Genomic DNA, 21378 nt, shown 5'->3' on the forward strand with positions numbered 1-21378 from the left:
GCCCGGTCCCCGAGCCGGGGACACAGGCTCTCCCCGCGGCTCTGACCCTCGCCAGACCCGCTCCGGCCGGCCGGCCGAGCCCCGCGGAGGGCCCCGGGCTCCCTCCCCTCCATCCCGGGGGCCTAGAGCCGACGCCGGCCTCCGAGGCAGCGGTGCCGGGAGAGGAGCGGGGTCTCGTCCTCAACTCCTTTCCTCTCGCAGAGTCCCCTGAGAAACGCCGGACTAACTGCGCTGCCCCTTTCGGCCCCCCCGCCCGCCCCCTCCCCTCCTCGCATCACTCCGCGCATCCGCGTAGGTAAGGGCACAACCTCTTCCCCGAGCGGGCAGGCAGCGCTGCTCCGCTCGGGTCTATCAATACGCGGGGGCTCTCCTAAGCCCCCGTGGAGGGCACGGGGCGGAGGGGAGGGCGGGTGCGGGGGGACAGGAGCCGCGCCGAGTACACCACGGCTGGGCTGACCCTCCCCGGGGCTCCGCGACGGGCTCCTCGGCACGGCTTATTTAGCCTTTGAAGTCGTGAATAATTTAGCCCCTCTCAAGCGAAGGGCGAAGGAGGTGCGGAGACAATGGCGAGTGATTCAGCTTTTGAGGTACGGCTGAACAGAAGATGCCAGCTAGTGAACAGCCAAGGGTGAGGGAGAAGCAAACCCCGAGGCATTTCTGTTGCCTTTTCTGTTTCCTCGACACATGGCATTGATCAGCTCTCCTCTTCTCTCCTCCATCTCTTCCAAGCCCGTCTCTGAAAGTAACTCGCAGCAAAACCCGTATTGTGCATTTTCTTTACTAATGGAGGAGTTTGAGGCAGAATCTCTTCGCACACCTCACTTCCTACCTTGACGGCTGCATCCTATCGCTCAAGTGCTTCTCGATATTATACAGTCTTGCCTTTAAGTGGACTTACCAGTACAAGGCAGTAGCCTAACTAGGAACTGGGCGGCGGGGGAAGGGTTACCCCGAAACAAGCGCAGACAGCCCGGGATGCATATACACACGCACACACGCACTCACACGCACACGCACAGCAGACACTGGCGGGGGCGGGGGGGTGTTAGCGCTTCAGGGCGAAAGGCTGTTTCTCCGGCGGTTTTAAAGTCTTTCTGACTGATGATGGAAATCAGACGGAATACTAAAGAAGGAGGTCCGTCTCTTCCCTGAGGGTTGGACTTTCTTTTATTCTATGTTACATTTATTGCGCACTGCTATTGCCTACCTAAAAGTTCCCGGGGGGGGGGGGGGGGGGGGGGGGAAGGAGAAGGAAAGAAAGGGGTGGGGGAGGCGGGCTTGCCGGTGGCTGCACATGAAATATCGCCATGTTGGTGGAAAGCACGGCTGTAATTATTGCTAGAGAGGGCATCTCCCGGGTAGGACCAAAGCTCGGGGAGGTTTTCAGCTCACTCCCTGGCTTCCCTTACGATGCACCCCAGAGCAGCGGGGCCGAGGCAGCCCCGGCGCGGAGGCCGGCGATACCCGCACCTTCCGTGCCCGCAGCCCCGGCCGGGCGGGCTCCGCGGTGAGGCGGGGCGGGGGGCCGGGGGCAGCGCCGCCCGCTTGGTTGTCCTCGCTGAGCGTAGGGGGGGAGGGCAAGTCCAAAGGGACGGAGCTCGCTAAACTCACTTCAGCAAGCAATGGGTTAAAAGCGGGGGGGAAGGGGGGGGGGGGAGAAGGAAAGAAAGAAAAAGAGAAAACCTAGCCTGACTTTGCCTCTTGGAAAGCTTTAGGTTGCAGCCCTGCCTTCCAAGCATTCTTTAAACCAGAAATGTGGGAGGGACTCCAGGAGAGAGAGAGAGATGGCTATCAACTGAATTCATTACTGTAAACATCTCCCTGGGGTGTCAGGCAGCGAGGAAAAAAAGGCACGACTTACATTAGCAGGGAATAGTCAGATCTGAGGCATCATTACTGCTAAGATCAGCCTGCAATCCCGGCTGAAGGCAGGCGCAGGACTTGCAGCGAGCCAGCCACACACACTCACACATATACTCACATATGTGTCCGATGCCTTCCCCGACTTCCAAGGGTCCTGGGTCTCCGTGCCTGCTCCTCATGTGATCCCTTCATCACTTCCAGAGGACAGAAAGAGAGCAAAAAGAAAGAAAGAAAGAAAGAAACCCCAAGACCCGGCGTACCCGCGGTCCCTTCTCGTTTATTTTTTACCGGAGAAGGAGGAACGGCGGGGGGAAGAGCGAGCGAATCGAGGAGAGAAAGTGCGTTGGGGATGCCAGAGCCGCGGGCTGCGCGCCGGAGGAGGAGGTGGCGGAGAAGGGGGGAGGACGATGCCGCTGCTTCGTAAGGGCGGAGGAAGGCGCGGGAGGCGCGGGGGTCGCTCCGGAGCGGCGGCGGCCGGCGGGGATCGGGCCCGCGGGCCGGCCGGGACCGGCGCTGGGCGGCCGCGCTGCGCGGCGCGGAGGGCGGCGGCCACCACCCAGGAGCGGCGGCGGCGGCGGCGGCGGCAAAGTTTTGGTGTGGGGGGCCAGAGGCGCGGAGGGGGATTATGATCGGTGCCGGCGCGGGATTCCCAGACACCGTCAGGTACAGTTGGGATTTCATTTCTCTCTCGTTTCCTTCCTGGTGATTCTAGCCCCGGGCGATCTATAGCCGCGGTGCCCTTCGCCTCCTCCGAGCAGGCAAAGTTAAGGGGCCGGGATCAGGTCGTGTGTCAGGAATCCGCCTCCGCCTCAGTAGAGCCCCATGTCCGCGGGAGTGCGGCGCCGGGCACACACACGCACGAATTCGTGAATGGCCGGCGGCAAGTGTGAGGGGGGTCCTCGGGTTATTTCACGCCGGCGTGTGGGTCAGGAGTGGGACTCGGAGCGGGCGGTCGCCGCGGGGTCCCGGGTCGCCGGTCGCATCGCCGTGCCGGGCGGCAGGGTGCCGGAGCTGGCCCCCACCCCGTGGCCCCCGCTCGGCGCCGGGCGGGGAAGGGAGAGCCGGGAGCTGCCCTGCAGCAGAGCGCCGGCCTTGGCACCACCGTTAGCACGATCTGGGAGGTGGCCTTGAGAAACGGGACCTTTAAAGGTGAGCTTTGCTCGGGGGAGGCAGCTGGCTTAGCTCGGCGCCGGCAAGTGTTGAGAGATCCGCGGGGAGAGCAGGGAGCTGCGCCCGGCTGGAGGATCCATCAGATCCCATCAGCAGCCTCCGGAGCGGGCTGGTGGTGAGTGGGCGGGGGCGAGGTGGAGAGAACTGGATCAGGAGGACTTGGGTGTACAAAGGAGCCCCCCATAGACCTGATGAGTTAGACGATGATCGGCAAAATATTAACAAGTACAACCGGGGTGTGTGGCGTGTGTGTGCGTGTGCGTGAACAAAAAATAGCATGTTGTAAAGGAAGTCAAACGGCTGAAAGGACTTCTCTAAAGCATGAGATAAAACGCCATAAAAGATAAAGAAATCATCAGCAAAGAGAGTACGACTCTCCACCTTTCTTTTTGGAGTGGAAATCAGTCAGCAGGAGCTTTTAATTAATTTTAATGGAGGAAATCTGTTTTAAGGCTTACAGTAAGCTAATAAATCCAAGGCACAAATCCGTGTAAATTCCTGTACTGTGTGTGGAAGGTACTGATTACATTACTTCAGATGCTGCTTTTTGCAATGCAGAGCTCAGCTAAATAGATGGGAGAGGTTCCTTGCATGAGGAGCGGGAAAGGATACTAAAGCAAGTCAGACCTCTCTCGCACACACAGATGTACACACACGCACACACGGAAAGACAGGGTGTGTGTTAAACAGAGGTTTATTTACTGCATCTAATTTCACAGTACTTGCAGGGAAATTAAGACAGTTTAGAGACTGAGGTTGATCACTACTGGGGTTTAAAAAACCCAACCAGCCACACAAAACCCCCCCACAAACTTCCATGCACTTAATGCCTTGCTTCATTCACCGACATGGTCTTACTCCAGTAGCACCTCTATGTATTTGTAGTTTCAGAGGAAATTCATTAATTGGTTTCAGATATATGTATTATTGGAAAGAGAAAAATCCATCCTGGCATGTTTTCAAAACACTTAAAAAGGAGTGTACCTATACCTCTATCCACCTTTTTTTTCCTTTCTTCCCTTTCTTCCTTTAACGAGTCAATGTATGAAATGTTATCACTGAGACATGATCTTTCCATAAGCAGAAAGATACAACAGATGTTATTTGAAAGTCCCCATTTCTAAGTGACAAAAGTAACGTTAAAATGTTAGTCTTGATCTTGTTCCTAAAAACGATGGAAGAAAACAGATTCCAAATATCATTACTATTTGTAGGAGCTTGCTAATTAAATGGTTGTTCACGATAGTAGCAAGGCTGTTAAAAGTAAGAGAATGCAGGCCTGGAGTACTGTAGGTGAAGCAAGTCAGAGCACTGTGTAAATACAGTGTCTGTAAAACTACCTGAGACTAGAACAGTCAGCAGTATTTTCCAAACTCCAAGGCTGTAGCAAGAAGTGGTGCTGGAATGCACTCAGTGTTCTTAAAAGAGTTGCTCCTCACATACACCCTATATTTTGTATAAGGTGATGTTATCTGTGTTTGGCTTTGAGAGTCTGGATCTAATTTGGGCCACTGCTACAAGTCACATTTATATCCTGGCCTGCTGGATAGTTTGATTTAGGATGTAGACATACCTCCTTTGCGCAACCCTACACCCTCCCAGTTGGAATCTGCATTACATAGGCTACGGTTTCCTTCGAGAATCAAGAATGTGCTTGCCTTTAACTGCTTAAAATAGCAGTATCTAAAATGTAGGATGTTATTAGGGCTGACTTCTCTACCCTTCCCGCAGAAAGGGAGAGACAGTTTTACAGCAAGAAAACAAAAAGGAGTTCAGACAAGCATCACTTTCAGGCTCTTCCTGTACTGAACTTTCTATTTAAAGGACTAGAAAGAAGGCACACTTAAGATAATATTGTTTCCAGGAAGGTGAGAGCTTTATTTCTTAATAATTTCTGCAACCTCTTTAATCTCAAAACGAGTTCATTTTTCACTAGATTACTTTCATGTAACTTTCAGGCTTTTACCAGACGGATTCAAATCCAGTCCATTAGTGACCTCTATCTGTGAGAAGTGTATAGTCAATGGTGTTTTTTTCCCCTTTTTCTTCACCATAGTTGATTGGAAACACAGGCTATAAATTGTTTTGATCCTTTATAGCTGCAAATCACCTAGCTTTTTAGGTTATCAATGTCATATTGATCACAGACAATGTGATTTCCTAGTGTTTTAAACAGGAAAATAAGAAAACCGGACTCCAGTTCCAAACACGAATCCAGCATTTGAAGAGAACTCTGAATCTGCTCCAGCTATTTCAGTGATAATATGATGAACATTTGCAAAAATCAGAAAAATAAAAAATATGCACTGGTATTGAACATCAATAATAAAGGAATTGCATTTGTGTTCAGCTGATGGTTTAATACTTACTCTAAAGCAGGCTGACTCTATGTGAAAGTTTATTGCCCTTGAGTGCTTACATAATAACTGAAACTTGAGACAAACACTCAGACCAGATATACTATACGTAGACTTTATAGTAGCAGGGTGTCTAAAAAATGTAAAAAAAAAAAAAAAAAAAATCCAGCTGTGTCTATATTAGGAATATATGTCAGAGATCAAGGAAAAGGGGGTCTTTATAAACAGATGGTCTCTTTTAGAGGATTATTAAACCCAGCTTCCCAATACTAATTTGTCTCTTGTTTATATCAACAGCTATATTCTATGTTTTAGTTAGTGATTGTAAATGGCAGTTGAGGACTTGATCAGCAATATCTTTGAGTAGGTGAATACCATTGTTTGACATTTCCCAGATTGTAGTTGATTACCTCAGCATTTTTAGGTGTTTCCTTCCCTCCCCCTTGGGCAGTCTTTTTAGGAGTCTTTCTGCCAATGCTTTTTATTTATTTCCTCAAGAAACCAAAAGAGCTGAAATTTGCCTCAGAGGTATAAAAATTGCTTTTTCTTTTCTTTTGGTAAAACAAATATTTGTGGTGGGTTTGTTTTGTTTTGTTTTGTTTTGTTTTTTAAACAGAAAACAGTTGAAAAGAATTATATGTAGTTATTACTGTAAAGAAGGCTAATTTAACATATACTGAAGATATGAGCTTTAGTTTCCCTACAGCTATGTGTAACCTACACCTTTCAAGTAATTGACTTCTTTTAAAGAAAAACAACCACACAAAATCATCATTAAAATATGTTTCTTGACAGGCATGTTTTATTCATTTATTTAAAACAAACCCATACCTTAATCCACGGGTAGTTGTCAGGAAAGAAGAGTTTGAAATAAAAACTATTCTCTGTTTAACGAATTATATTCTAGAAACATCAAACAATGTCTCAGGAATAGTGCAATTAAATTCGATATTTTCAGCCACTGGTGAAAGATGTCGGGATCTTCTCCTATCTTCCTTTTTTAAAATTGTGGATTTACCCAGCTAACAGGGCTTTTTTTCCCCCTCTTTGATTCCTTCATCTGACATGGCCCTTTGAACTGAATCAAAATTAAATACTAACAACAACTTAAAACAAATCCATCATGCTCTATTCATCATTCCTGAAAACTCAGTGATGCATGAAGAGGTCCGTAAAATATGCTTTCTAAAAAGAAATCTTGTGCTATCAGCTCTACATAGAAACAATCTCATGTATATTTTACTTCAAGCTATGATTGCTTTATTTATTAATCTATTGTAAAAGAAAACTTTTCTAGGCTAGTTTAATGTAAGGATTTATAAAAGCATACAGCACAGAAAATTGTTGATCGTTCAAAGGTACACTGTAATTGAAACTAATTATTCAGTCCTTGCAGACAAAACTAATTGGGCTTTTGACTTACAGGATCAGATCATTGCTAGACTTAGTCCTGCAGAGTGCTGATTTTACTTTGGTCCCATCTGAGAGATGACTTGTTTCCAACAGGCCCGGGTCAGTATTTTGTAGGATTTGCCCATTATGAAGCAGAATATTAAAAGGTCACAGATAATATTCTGGCTTGGCCTTCAAGTCAATAGGCCACTTTTATAACACTTGATCACCAGCTACCTATTCACAAGGTAAATTATCGTTGTAAGTGTCTGTGACAGTTATGGTTTAAAGTCTGCTGTCAAAAAATTTTTAAGAAAAACAATAATTTTGAAAGGTAATTCAAGACAGTCCGTAGATTACTGTAATGGTCTGCAGTCTGGTTTTACAAATCCCACACCAGATAGGGATATACCTTGAGCCACAGAATACAGAGGAGGACATTTAGTTCCTTTTATCATAATTTGTGTGTGACTATATCGCAGTGAAAATGTTTGGATGAAGGGGCAGAAGTTCTGCTCTTTGGTCAAAGTTCTTTATTGTGGCCAAATTGTCATGGGTAATCTGATTACCTTAAAAATGTAAAATCATATAGACATCAAATCAGTTCGTTCCTGAAAGCATGCTAGTATGATTGAATCAATCCAAAACTATTTCACAATCCTTATTCAGACAAAACTGACAAAATTTGTTTAATGTCAGGGATCTTGAGGGAGAATTACAGGCAAAAGGTTTTAGAATTCCATCTCTCTGATTCATTAGCCGTCCACTGCCATGCACTTCTGTGTTCAGCAAGGTCTGGAGAGGCTGATGTTAGACATTTCTCTCATAGTAAATACTGTAAACTGTACAGAAATACTACATGACCCATTAAGAGCAGGAAAGGTCAGAGCTCTGAATGAAAAGCCTCATCAGCACCTTCTGAGAACTGACATCAGTGTGTGGCAGGGGCACTCCCATTTCCTGCTGCCAGATTTTGTCATTCCTTCATAAAAAACAACAGGGAAAATAGTACTTCTCAACAGTACTTCCAGTCCTGCACCACATAGCTGAGCTGTTCCATGAGCTCTGTTAGCCCAGAGATGTCATGTGGAAAAGGGTTGCCCATGCAGGAAAATGACCCGGTGCTCCCTCAGTGTGTCCTAGCACTGCTGGGAGCCGTTGGTGATACTCATTCACAGTGCTCAATCTTCACACAGGTTGCAGAGGACCAAACAATGGTCAAACTGCAGTCATAGGATCATCAACCACAGGTTTGTAGGTTCAGAGTTACGAATATTTATTTCTCTTGAGATTCCCTGTGTGCTTTTCCTACAGAGAAGAAGAAATGCAATATTAGAACTGTATTAAAATGGGCATGACATTCACAATGTCATTGGAAATGAATGTAACAAAAAATAAATATTATTTTATATCAACATCTTACTGACAGAACATTTAACATTCAGTTCTGAAGAAGAAATGCAGGTTTATATATATACATACATATATATAACTTGTGTATGTGTTACTTATGTAAGTGACTGTGACTGTTTCTATAATCACAGAGGTCTCTCTCAGACCCTTCGAAGCATATATAATTACTTTAATCCAAAATTAATTTTGTCAGTGAACTGCAGATCAAATTAAACAAGAAGAAAAGCTTTCATTTTTGAAAGTTTCTATACTGGGTAAAAATCTCAAGGTGCTCCCAAGAGGTATTGCTCCCAAGGTCAATGGAAAGAGTCTGTAGCAAACTTACCTGTGCTTATGAAATAGAACTTCACAGCTGAAAAACTGCTTTTTAAATTAATGTATTTGATTCCAGACTCAATCCTTCTCTGTTTCACTGGCAAGTTAATTTCACAGACACTCTTCTCATGATTAGAGATTACTCATGTGAGTAATAATTCGAATACCCCAAAGTTATGTCATTTAGCTGTAATTGAAGATGATACAACCCCAACAGTGTGTCTCTGGTTATACTAATGTATATATGCTTTCATTAGTAGTTTCTTCATGTGTGTATGGGAAAACAAGCTATGTAGGTACAAGTCATTTAAATTACTAGGATTGCTTCTGTATTAGGATTGTAGCAGTATATGTGTTTGTCACAGAACAACCTACATAGGTATACTTCTATAAAAACCTATCTGTAGACTAGGCATCTGGTGTGCGTATCATTTAATGAATTAAGATTTTTGGTAAGTGAGGTGGTTTTAGCGAGCCTGTTACATGCCTGAAATGCTAGCTGAAACAACATGAGGTGTCTCTAAATGAAGAATATTTGTTAGTAGTACCTTATAATTTCATTTGTGATCTAGGAAGCTTTTCCTAGGTGGTGCTTCTTCTGTCATTGAGAGATTTGCATCCAACTAAATGTACTCCATTTAGCAATCTTGTTTGTCTGGTTTCACAGGCCACCTCATTGACTGATCTAGGTTTAACCTTATTCTTATCTTTAACCACTTAGCTTTGGTGTTAGTCGCAAGTACTCCTAGACTAAACATTATCTCTCGAGCCATATCAGTTGAAAACTTGCTGTTTATTTCATCATTTATTCAAATTATGTAAAAAAAAATCACTTTGATACCTGAATTGGTATGAACCTGGATTGGGTGGTTGGAGGACTCTAATTTAATATGTTAATGCTCTATATGCATATTGCATCACATTGTACTGATCCATTACTCTAAGCTCCGACATTATTGACTGAACAAGAGATCTGTAGGTGGAAAAGACATATAATGCTAACCAACAGATCACAGTCATCTCTCTAGTACACTTCTAAAATTTTCATTCTTGCATTCTTGATTTAAATGTTTTCAAAGATTTCATCTGAGACATTTTATCCTTTGAACTGCCCATAGAAAATTAATTTCCAACACAAAATAAGTGAATTAGACAAGTAAAAAGTGCTATTATCCAGCCCGATAAATTCCTCCTTCTTTAAGACAAATTTAGCAGACTAACAAATTTCCTCATACTGAATATGAGTATACAGTTAGAGACTGCTAAAATTTAACAGAACATGAGCACATACACACAGAGTCATTCCCAACTGTATTGCTAAATCCTGTGTATCAAATTGGTATATGCCCAATAGTGGTTTTTGAAATGGCTCGTTCTGGCCCTGTGCCATGCTGCTCAGTGAAGAGCTTCTTGCAGCAATTCAACAGTAAATTGTAAAATGCTTTTTACCAGTAGAAGTATTTTTTTATTTGAGAAATTACTTTCACTGTTTGACAAGATTAATTTCAGAACCTTATTCTTTAGCAGTTGTGCAACAAAATAACAGTCTTTACACAGAGAGAAAATTGACTACCACTGTATCTTTGAAAATACTTAGGCAAGAAAGAAGCATAATGGACACCTCTCATTTTTTTAAATGTGCACTTTGAATGCCACAGACAGAGCCAGGTCTCTCATAATTGCCCAGAGATGCCTAAGACTGTGGCAGATCATCTGACAGTAAAGTTTCTTTGATTGCTTTATCCATGTTGTGATCTATCAACATTTCTTTTTTATTAATGTAGTATTCTGTATTCATAATGGTAAACATGCATGTACATGTATGCAAGGACACATACAAAATGTAAAAAAGATTTCTGAGATAATTAGAATGACTAAAGAACATTTATCAAAATCTATTTCCTTCTGAAGCTTAGTCAGCATCTTCCTTTTTTTGTTATTTAACTAGATAGCAGGGTAATCAGTGATGCTGTAGAACTTTGAAACAGAAACTGTATATGGGTTTTTATAGTTTGTTTTTCTCCCTTGGTGCTTTTCCCCTATAGTTAATACAGAAATGTTTCACAAGCAGTACTCTGTTTAATACAGTTTTAAAAAGAATGATGCAACTGGATTTCTCTTTTTTTTTTTATTTGAGTGCTGGCTACAGTATGCTGCATCCCTGTTTTAACACTAGAGCCTTATTTTTTAGTTAGGTATAATTCCAGTAAAATGCAGTGATTTAAAATTAAAGAAAAAAAACAAAAAAAAAACCCAAAACCAACAAAACAAACAAACAACCAAACCAAACCCAAAAGCAAAACCAAAGGAAACCCAAACCCATAGCCCACGAACTATGGAAATCTCAATGCTAACAAGATCATTGTTTTCTGTTCCACACTGGATAATCTTATCAGTATCTATTTAACTTAATGTTTAGTACCAAATACAGGTTTCAACTTGATATTCTATTATCACAGAAGTCAAACACTCAGCTCTATCCTCAGATCAGCACACTGGATCTTTATAAATCTGGAATAAATGAGATGTTAGAGTTGCTGCCAGCAGCTCTGGAAACAGAACTGTTGATCTGCCCAGTTTTCTTTCCTGCAAAAATTTCTTATCAGCAGATCCACACATCCTACATGGTGTGACTGTGGATTTACAGATAAGAGGACAGAATGACTGAAAGTGGATGGATGGCATAAGCATAAATAGGTCATGAGTTACCAACTGTGGAGCTTGATCCTGAGCACTGGGAGAGATGATAATAAATTTCAGAACCTCTCTAAGGATAAGGAGCTCACTAGGTTGAAAATTTGGCTTTAATTCTTCGCCCTTCATTTGTCCAAAGTTGAAAGTGCATAAATCAGTCTGTATGAGAAGAGATGACTCTGAAATTCATAACCACTCATCTCTGTGACATTGATGGAAACTCTATTGGATCAAATGCATAGGTATTCTAATTATGAACCTCTGATATGCAGAATTTCCTTTAGGCCATCAATATCTCATATGCAACCATATTTTACAAGCTGTTGAATGATTGTCTGGTTATGCACGTGCTGACCGAGAGAAGACATCCTACAGTCTAGCCAACCAGCTGCAGAAAGATGATCCTCTTCAAGCACTAGGAGAGTAAAAACCTTTAAATTTCAGATAACATCAGTATCAGTTCACAAACTACTTAGGTCTTGTGAAGAAATATTTGGCAATCTTGGGAAGGGGTGTTAAAGTATAACCCGGTATATTGTCTTGTGTTAAATGATAAACATGTTTGACAGAGAGGCATTCTTTTTAACTCCTTCAGTGCTATGCTGAAAGAGTATCTCCTACGTAATAGAAGCAGAAATAATGAAAAGACCTGTAGCCTTGCTATGAAATTTATGTTTCCTTCCACCATCTGGGGTACTTCTATTGTCATGTATTTATATTCTGGTAGCAGCATAATTTTCTTCTGTTTCTCACTTTCACTCTATTTTTTCAGATACATGTGGCAGCACAGGCTGAATCAGATTTTTTAGTTAGCTCTTCAACTAACTAAAGAGCTAAGAGAGAAGGATGTCATTTAAACTGGAGTTCATTCTGTAAGGTCTGTCATGTCAGGTGCATTGAGAACACAAAGTATCTTTAAGATACTCTGAAAACTAAAATAAGCAATAATGCTGATGAAAGCTTTTATGTTCATTTAAGTATTTTCCATACTATTTTTGCAGGTCATGTATTGCAGTATTGTGCAGAGGAAAGATAAAACCAGGAAAGGGAAAGTGACTAAAAAATAACTGGGGATAAAACATAGAATACCAGATTGGAAGGGACCTCAAGGATCACCTGGTCCAATCTTTCTTGGCAAAAGCAGAGTCTAGACAAGATGGCCCAGCATCCTGTCCAGCTGCATCTTAAGTGTCCAATGTTGGAGAATCTACCACTTCCCTGGGGAGCTTATTCCAGTAAATGATTGTTCTCATTGAGAAAAATTTTCCTGTTGTGTCCAATCAGAATCTCCCCAGGAGTAATATGTACCCATTACCCCTCTTCTTTTCCATGCAACTCCTTGTAAAAAACGAGTCTCCATCTTGTTTGTAGCCACCCTTTGAATACTGGAACATGGTGATAAGGTGTCCCCTAAACCTTCTCAAGGCTGAACAAACCCAGTTGTCTCATCTTTTCTTCACATGGCAGGCTTCGCAGTCCCTTGATCATCTTTGTGGCCCTTCTCTGGGCCCTCTCCAGCCTGTCCACATCTTTTTTGTATAACGGGGACCAAAACTGGACACAGTATTCAAGATGTGGCCTGACAAGCGCTGAGTAGAGTGGGATGTTGAATTCTTTATCTCTGCTCATGATGTCCTTTGTTGATGCAACCCAGCATCCTGTTGGCTTGCTTTGCCGCAGCAGTACACTGTTCACTCATGTTGAGGTTGTCTACCAGGACCCCCAAGGTCTCTTTCCACTGAGCTGCTCCCCAGCCAGATAGATCCCAGCTTGTTCTGCACTCGTGGATTATGTTTTTCTAGGTGCAAGACCTTACGCTCGTCCCTGTTGAACTTCATAAGGTTCTTGTTAGCCCACTCTTCTAGCCTATCCAGGTCTTCCTGCAGGGTGTCTGTCCTTTCCAAAGTGTCCACTTCCCCACTCAGTTTGGTATCATCATCAAACTTTACCAGGGTGCCCTTGATCCCATCATCCAGGTCACTTATGAAGGTATTAAACAGCATTGGGCCCGATATCGATCCCTGGGGGACCCCACTTTTGACAGGTGGCCAGTTTGGAAATGAGCTGTTTACCACCACCCTCTGGTGTCACCCTGTCAGTCAGATCTCCAGGATGAAAGTGAGTAATCAAAATTGTCCAGACTGAATGAAGTACAGAGATAAACTACCAACTTTCTGTGCAACAGGAACCAGGATTTTCCTAATGATCACAGTGTTAACCACCTAAGTTGTTACTCATTTGAGAGGAAGACTGTCAACTGCCATGAGAGGGAGAGGTAGGGCAATGCACATTCTAGGAGGAGCTGGGAGGGAAGAAAAGGATTTGTGAAGTTCCCTCAGTTATTCTGTGGTGCGCATAGCGCATGGGAATCATCAGACAGAGTTAATGCTATCTCAGTGTGTTAACTTTAGAACAGAACCCTTACTGGTTTGGTAAATCTGGTTTGGTGAGCTTTGGTGTATTTCCTCTTAATATTACACCATGTCCTTATTTTTGTGACCTTAGAAACTGTGCGCGTTAACTGTAAGAAAAAACAGAGTAAAGATGGGATGGACAAAGCAATTAGTGAGTAACTAGTCTCAAATTTTCCTTTCCAGAATGGGTAGATACACAGAAAGTCCTCTTTACATAGATAAATCAAAGGGGAATAATTAATATTATTTTTTATTTAAAATATATCATATAGATCCTGGCAGCTTTTATGTCATTTAGTTTTCTCTTGTCTTTAGATCTCTCATCTGAAAGCTTAGGGATTCATTATGTAACAAAAAAAAGACTGAATTAGGGTTACACTGGGGACAGTGCAGTCAAGGCAGTTGTCACTGAAGTGGGTCTTTCTTTACTATTCTTGCTTATAAGAAACATGTTGAAGAAAATGATCATTGTGCATGGCAACATACAGAATTGTGATGTTGCTTCTGTGTCACCAGTGCATTCATTCTGTCCTGTTGATTAAATCACTGGCTAGGTCAAACATTGATCAAATTATACATTATGGTCTGGGCTTGCAGTACGCTCTTTTCCCTTGCAGTTGAAGGCAAGGTAGAATTCAACACTGGATTCTAAAAGCAGCAAGGGGTCAAGAAGTGGTGTACACTGAGAAATGAACTGGCAGTGGTTGCAAAAACTCCTTGCATGTGTGTACATATGGGAGGGTTGCCATTTCTCTTGCCCCAGACACACCAAATGCACACAATCAGAAACATCAAGACTGGGTGCTTAATATGAAGGAAGGACATAATTTATTGGGAAGGTTATACTAAATATATGTGTCCTTGCTTTATCAGAGAGGATGTGCAATTCTTCAATGACTTCATCATTCTCCACAAGTGTCCTGGTAGTAATAATATTTGGGACAATATGTAACTCTACTTATTTGCTTACTTGTAATCTTGCAGAAAGTCTAGTAAAGGATCTGACTAGAATTCAGTTACCATAACTGTAAAAGAGAATTAAAAACTCAGTGGAAAGATGGCACTGTATTAGTTAACATGTTAGCCCTTCATTCTTTCAGATCAAGCTTCCTGTGAGTAATAAAACACAAGTCAGGTGAATCTGGCTAGTCTCAGTCAAGTCTCTCATGGATAGTTGCTTACATGGGTATAGCTAACACACAGATTAGTGCTGTGAATAGTTCCAGGACAGGTGTGGGACTGAACTGCATTGGCAGAACTGCTCTGGGGAACTTGTGTGTGATGCTTCACTCAGAGGTATTTGTCTTCCCTTTTCATGAGCACTAAAATTCAGTCAAATATGTTTTCTAAGTAATTGTTTTTAGGGACTTGGAGAAAACTCATACTTTATCAGTTTTGCAATTTTTTTTATTAGACATTCGAAGAAATGAAGTACAAGTGAAAATTAAAATACCCTGAATTATTTCTTACTATTAAAATTTTGTTCCTGAGAACAGGAATCGTGTTTTGTCTTTTGACCCATCTTTCCTAATGGACCAAGACAAATAAAAAAGAGCAATACTTTTATAGCTTAGGAGGAGATGGGAAGACACAGGGTTTATCCTGCTGAATACAAAATCTTTCTGTTTCTATATGAAATTCAGACATAGTCTACAGTGTTCTACATGAAATTAAAGGTGGACTCGGGTAAACCCACCACTATTAATAGAGCCTCATTTTTCTAGTCCCTGTCAAAGTGAAAGATTTATTAGGTAAGGAGGATGAACTGCTCTTTCACCTCTACATCCTCTTCTTCCTCTGTTCTTACAAAGCAGAACTGAGCCTAAGTAACGCTGTACAAGTCCTTGTAAAAAGCATGTTATCAGAAACAAACTCTGCACTAATTTTCCTGACATAAAAAGCGACAATGCAAACAAAAGATAGAAGGAAGAGTTAATAACAGCATTTGATCAAAGGAGTGCTGACGCACAAACAGATTTAGAAAGTTGCTTAATATTAGATGTGTAGCCCTCATGTAAATCAGGGCTAGACCAGTTTACAGCAGCTGAATATCCACAACGTAAAACAGAAGACTTCTCTATCGAGTTCCTTGTTAGAGCCATGACTGTAGGCCAGCCTTCCTTCTTTAGCAATAAGGGCAAAGGAATGTGATCTGGGAGCTGACACTGCTGTTTGTGCCCTAGCTGCCACTGAATCGATAGAGGACCCGGCTCTTCAAATCTCTCACACAAATTTTTTTTTTTTTTTCCTTGTTTTAACTGGATATTAAGGAAATGTTTTGACATACAATTGCCTAAGGTCAGGTTTACAACACTGCTCTAGTTACTTGCTGCACAGTTTGGCATTTCAGATTCATATGTGGAGATGGTTACGTAATTGATTGAGGCATCCATTTATACTTCAGTTGTGTTTCTTATATCCATCTCATAGCAATTGCTATACCCATTGTGACTGACATATTTTCCATGACATTTTTTATACATTTCACCATTGCTGTATCTAATGAAGTTTGGTTTTCTGGTTTCATGGGCATTCAGTATGGTTATAAAAGATCTGCCAGCCTAACCTTCATCTTCTTTTGCCAGAGGACTACAGACATAACAGTTTTATCAATGTAACTGTAGACTTTTGGCACTTGCATTAAATTTCAAACTGATCGGTTTTAGTGAATTAAATAATTTCTCTTGCAACAGGAACTCCACGGCAGGAGTGGGCAGAATAATGACAGATGTCCTCTATCAATTTCCCATTTTGTTATTTCACTTAAGCCTATAGTTGTGCATATTCTGATGATGGTGTTGTCTAAGAAAGATAAGAACAGTATGAGGAAATTGCTTTAACGTTACTGGAGATAATTGAGTACTGCAGCTTTGTGGGTGAATATTTACCTCCAGAATCTACAGTGAGATTTTAGTGTTGTCTCCAAACAGAAACGGGCAGCAAAGTGCGTAGAGCTTTGCTAGCTGGTAACTAGTGATGACTTTTAATACATGATTTAGCAGTCTTTTTCCAGTACAAATTTCCATAGTACCCCAGAGGCAGTTAATGTCTAAGAATAAATGTATCCATTTTGTTAGTCATTGTTTCCTTTATAGAAACTAGTGTAGTGTTTTGCAACTAGATATAAAACAATTGAATAATAATGAGCCACATTCTGTTCTGTTCTGTTTGAACAGGATACTCATCACTGTAGTAGCCTAACTCTAATCTTTAAAACTTTAGTAAAAGGCGTCGTTGCAAAAGAATTCTGCAGTGTTTGATAATATCAAATAAATTTACTTAATGCAGAGAATTATTAATACACAACATGAGACCTGGTCAGCCAGAATTGCAAAGCTTTAAATTCCCTTCTGAACATGAAATTCAGGGTGGTGATTTGTAACCATGATTATTTATAAGTGCATGGATCATAGTGATAACTCCAGTGACTTTATACATATGAACAATCTAGATAAGCAATTAGCAAAATCACATCAGTTGTGCTGCATATTCCAACTGCAAATAACAGTGTTGCAAAAGTGACTCCCAATTGAGCGTTCTTTTAGAAATGTAATATACAGCATCTCTCTCAGACCCTTGCTCTCTCTCTCTCTCTCTTAATCTCCAATGCTTAAAACCCTAGATATATCAAAACCTAGGTTTTCCCACCAAGATTAAAGGGCTGTACTTTCATGGTCCTATGATTATATCTATTTTAACATCTCTTATCGGAGAGAACTACTTTAGGAAGGAGTCTACAGGTTCACTAATAGATGTAGGTACGAAGCTGTCATTTTAGACTATGTGGAAATGAGACTAGAGCCAATCTGACAAGAAGCAAATCGCCCTTTCCTTCACTCTAGTTCCTTTTCCCCAGGTAATTATACAAGTTGAATTCACCAGCCAATTTTTTCAGGCCTTTTCAGACAATTTTCAGTAGGAAGATTCTCCTTATTATAAATAGGTATGTGTGCTCTATAATTGCTGGCAATCACATAGGGTTCCTTATTTCTTTCCCTTATATGCATTGCAATGCTGCAAATAAAAGCATATGAATTAAATATCTCCATATCTCATATTACTGGTCTGAAACAGAGGAGGATCTTTCTGACAATTTTTCACTATTTAAATCTTATGACACACCACCACCAATAAGGGAAAATTAATTCTAAGACCTGAAATAGCAAGAACTAGTGTGTGACTGGTCACACTTTCACCACAGATTTTCCCCAGTATAAATCCAGGTTTATTATTCTGAAATTTTGAATTATTTTACATCTACATAACTGAAAATTAAGAGACTTACTCCTTGTTTCAAATCTTCATCCATAGGGTAAAGAAGAAAGATGATGAGCATCCTTACATCATACAAGTTGACAGTTTCACTTCAAAACATATTTAGGGCTGTAAATAATCAGAAATGCAATGCCTGTACAGAACTGTGTGAAGTGCCTGAAGTGGAGGGTGCTGATGGTTTATGAATCAGTGCAGATCAAATGGTTAACTACAGAGAGCTGCTTATTTGTACACACCACCCATACCCATAGTAGAGTTTAAAAAGCAAGTGCAAAAATCTACATTTTTGAAAGCAGAATCAAAAATAGAACATTTAGTTCAAAGGGAATATCCAGATATTCAGTTTTTTAAAGTGTGTTAGATTTTCATTAAAAATACTAAGTAATATGGAAATGAAGAATCCTCTACTTTTTAATATAAAATGTGAAAAAAATTGCATTCCATAAACAGGAAAATTATCACATTGTTTGAGCCATGTTTCTTGATTTATTTTGATGATTAACATGCCATCCTGTAGGGCGACTCATACATGTTCTTAGTATGTGTCCATTCTGCCACATGAGTGTGTGAGGCTCAGGAGAATAATAAAAATAAATTCAGCAAAACAATTTTCTACTTCCAGCCCAAGTGCAAGCATTAAAATTGTCACTATAATCAGATAATTCCTAATGAAGCTACAAGTTCACAATACCTGAATCTTCCATATACAAACTGAATTTGGAGTAAAAAGAACATTGTAAGAATGTCCAGAAAGTACAGCAAAGATCTGAGGAATACTGTAACAAAGTGACTATTACTGTTACAATTTATGTATATATCACTTTTTTACAGGGAGCTGTAGGCAGCCATGGTTGATTTCTACGGGTTTTGCTCTCCATTGTAGCAATGTAAGTCAGGAATATTTTCTCATGAGCATTTCAGTGCATATAGGGTATTGCTCCTGAAGAGAACTGACTCCACATTACTTGAATTTATCAATATCTGAGACTGTTCCACCCCCCACCCCGCCCCGCCAAGCTTAAGAATGATGCAGCTGTACTTGTTTTGCAGCCATTCCATACCAAAACAATAGAAGTTTCTTTGATTTTTCCCCTGTCTTCCCTCTCTCCCTCAAAGGTGTCTAATGTATTACTCCTGTGAAATGCAGGCCTCAGTTTTATGCCATATATGACATTGGCTTCTTCTGTTTCCAGCTTGATCAAAAATAAATTTGGGAAGCAGTCCCCTTTACACAGCTGAGGCCAAGTTCTGCAGAACTCTGCATACTTTCAATTCCAGTCAAAGTCAATAGGTTTTGTATATGCTAACCATTTTGCGGGGTCTCTGCATACATTTAAACATACAGAAATGTTTTGCAGCTATCTCCATTTGAAGGATCAGAAAGCATCACTCATATTGTTAAGTTTTTGATCGAGAAAGGTTTAATTTGAAAATATAGTAGGAGCTAAAATATAAATCAAGAGATGGTTTGAAATAAAAGCCCTTTCTGAAGATCAAATTTTCTCATGATGACATTTTTGTTTAATTGTAGCACTATTGCCTGCAAAGTCCAAAAAACAACAGCAATAAGCAATGAAAGTCATAAGAATAGGTAGCAGGTTGGCTGGCATATAATGAGAATTAAAGCAAAGACCAATCTCCCTTGGTAAATGTTGATATGAATTATTAAATGAAACAGTGGCAAAATATAGTCTGTCAAAACTAGTTTCCTTCTAGAGACATGGGAGGAATTAAAATTTATTTCAAAGGAAAGCTTTTATGCATGCTTCCAACATATTGGTTTGCTTGAACTGCACAGCTCAAGATAATTTCCCAAATACAGAATGTTTATTGGAATAATTTTTGCAATCTGAGGCTTATCCTAGCAATTTCTCATATATATATGAAATTTTCCTTCTCAAGTGTTTCCTGGAGAAAAAATATTGTAATATTGTAGTGGGTGTGATTCCAGTGGGCTGAAAGCATGGCATCCAGCTACTGATTTGATATTTAACATATCTGACAATGCTAGAATATGTACTCTGTAATTTGAACATGCAGGTCTGCTCCTCAGTTGGTCTGTTCTGACATAATTTTCTTGGTTTTAATTATGTCATCATTAGATGAGTTAAGATAGATTAGGATTTGAACCAAGGAACAAATAGTCAACTATATGATTGGTCTCCAGAGTAGCAAAAAGTTAAAGATCATGTCAGATATTAATGATTAATCCATTCCTCTTAAATTTAACAAAAAGTCATGAATTTTCTCTATGATATTATGTTCAGAATTGGCTGGAAAATTTAGAAATATTTAAATAAATTTCAAATTTAAAAATTTGATTTGATGAGAAAGGGTATCTAAAGTGATTCAGAACTACTTATTTGTTGCCCTAAATACTATTTTGATCTGCATAAACCCCAGAAATTTAATACCAGTCCATTGTTATGTACAATTAATTAATTTGGAAAATAATTAATTTGGAAATTAGTAAGTTTGTAAAACCAGGTGTCAATGCTTATATGTGTATTTTGCCATATAGACTTGTAACATTCAGTCTTGAATTCTTCACAGACCCCAATAAATTGCCTTTCTTAAAAGTTTTTGTTTCCAGATAATCAGATAAAAAACAGTGAGAGATACCGAATATTCTTTGAGAAACTGAAAGTCATAATACTTGTTTCACTAGTTGCAATGCCATCTTTGCACTTTGAGCCTTTGTCTCAAATAAGCAGAACATCAGGATATTTTTCTAAGAGCAAAAATTATTACAGTCTCCAAGAAATTACTAGCCTCATTTCTAGGCACAAATAAAATAATCTTTGACAAAGCACTGATGTGTTAGTGTTGAAAATATGCCTACAGTGACAGGGCTGGTACAGCTGGCATAAGCAACTTGTCACTTAAGGTAAATTAATTAATTGAGTTTAGTCATTGGAAATAGCAGAAAGGAATGACCACATTTGAATTTTACCATAGGATTCCTATCTTCTCCTTTGACAAAGAATGCACTGACTACAACATCATTGTCTTCAGTTGGAGCTGTGGGTGAGTAATTAAGAAGATAATGGGAACACGTGGCACTGAAATAACAGCAAGACTCTGTTGAACACTGGCAGAGGTTTTGTCCAGGCACCTATTCATAAGATCTGTTGTGTATATATTCCAGACCTTACATCCATAGGCCCAATATGCTAAACCCTTAGAAATGAATAAATTTCCATTCATCTCAGGAAACCACATTCACGTAAGAGAAGTACATATATTGCAGCCAACAGTTAAAATCACGTACTGTAGAAACCTCTGGAAAGATACTGTGATCATTTATGTTACTGAACAGTGCATGCATGCGGTTCTCCTTTCTTTTCCTGGTCCTCTCTTACTTCCATTGTACACCTCCTCAAGCTCCTTTTCCTTCCTGGTGGACTTCAGTGCAATACTTCTAAAATAAAACTTACTGCAACAGAAGTAATGCCTTGCTGACATAAACTGCTATGTTGCACAAA

At 40.6% G+C, this 21378-nt stretch overlaps 1 protein-coding gene across 4 annotated transcripts in view; it reads left to right on the forward strand.

Annotated features, from left to right (window-relative positions):
• The first annotated feature begins 1657 nt into the window (after positions 1 to 1657).
• The window catches only part of FLRT2 (fibronectin leucine rich transmembrane protein 2), a 63380-nt gene continuing 43659 nt past the window's right edge, over positions 1658 to 21378 (forward strand). The window contains exon 1 of one of the 4 annotated variants that reach the window (XM_074910062.1): positions 1658 to 2201. The gene's annotated coding sequence lies outside the window, so the exon portion shown is untranslated. The other 3 variants (XM_074910060.1, XM_074910061.1, XM_074910064.1) reach the window with 3 other exon arrangements.

The sequence above is a fragment of the Athene noctua genome, chromosome 6, assembly GCF_965140245.1.
Source record: "Athene noctua chromosome 6, bAthNoc1.hap1.1, whole genome shotgun sequence".
Taxonomy (NCBI): Eukaryota; Metazoa; Chordata; class Aves; order Strigiformes; family Strigidae; genus Athene; species Athene noctua.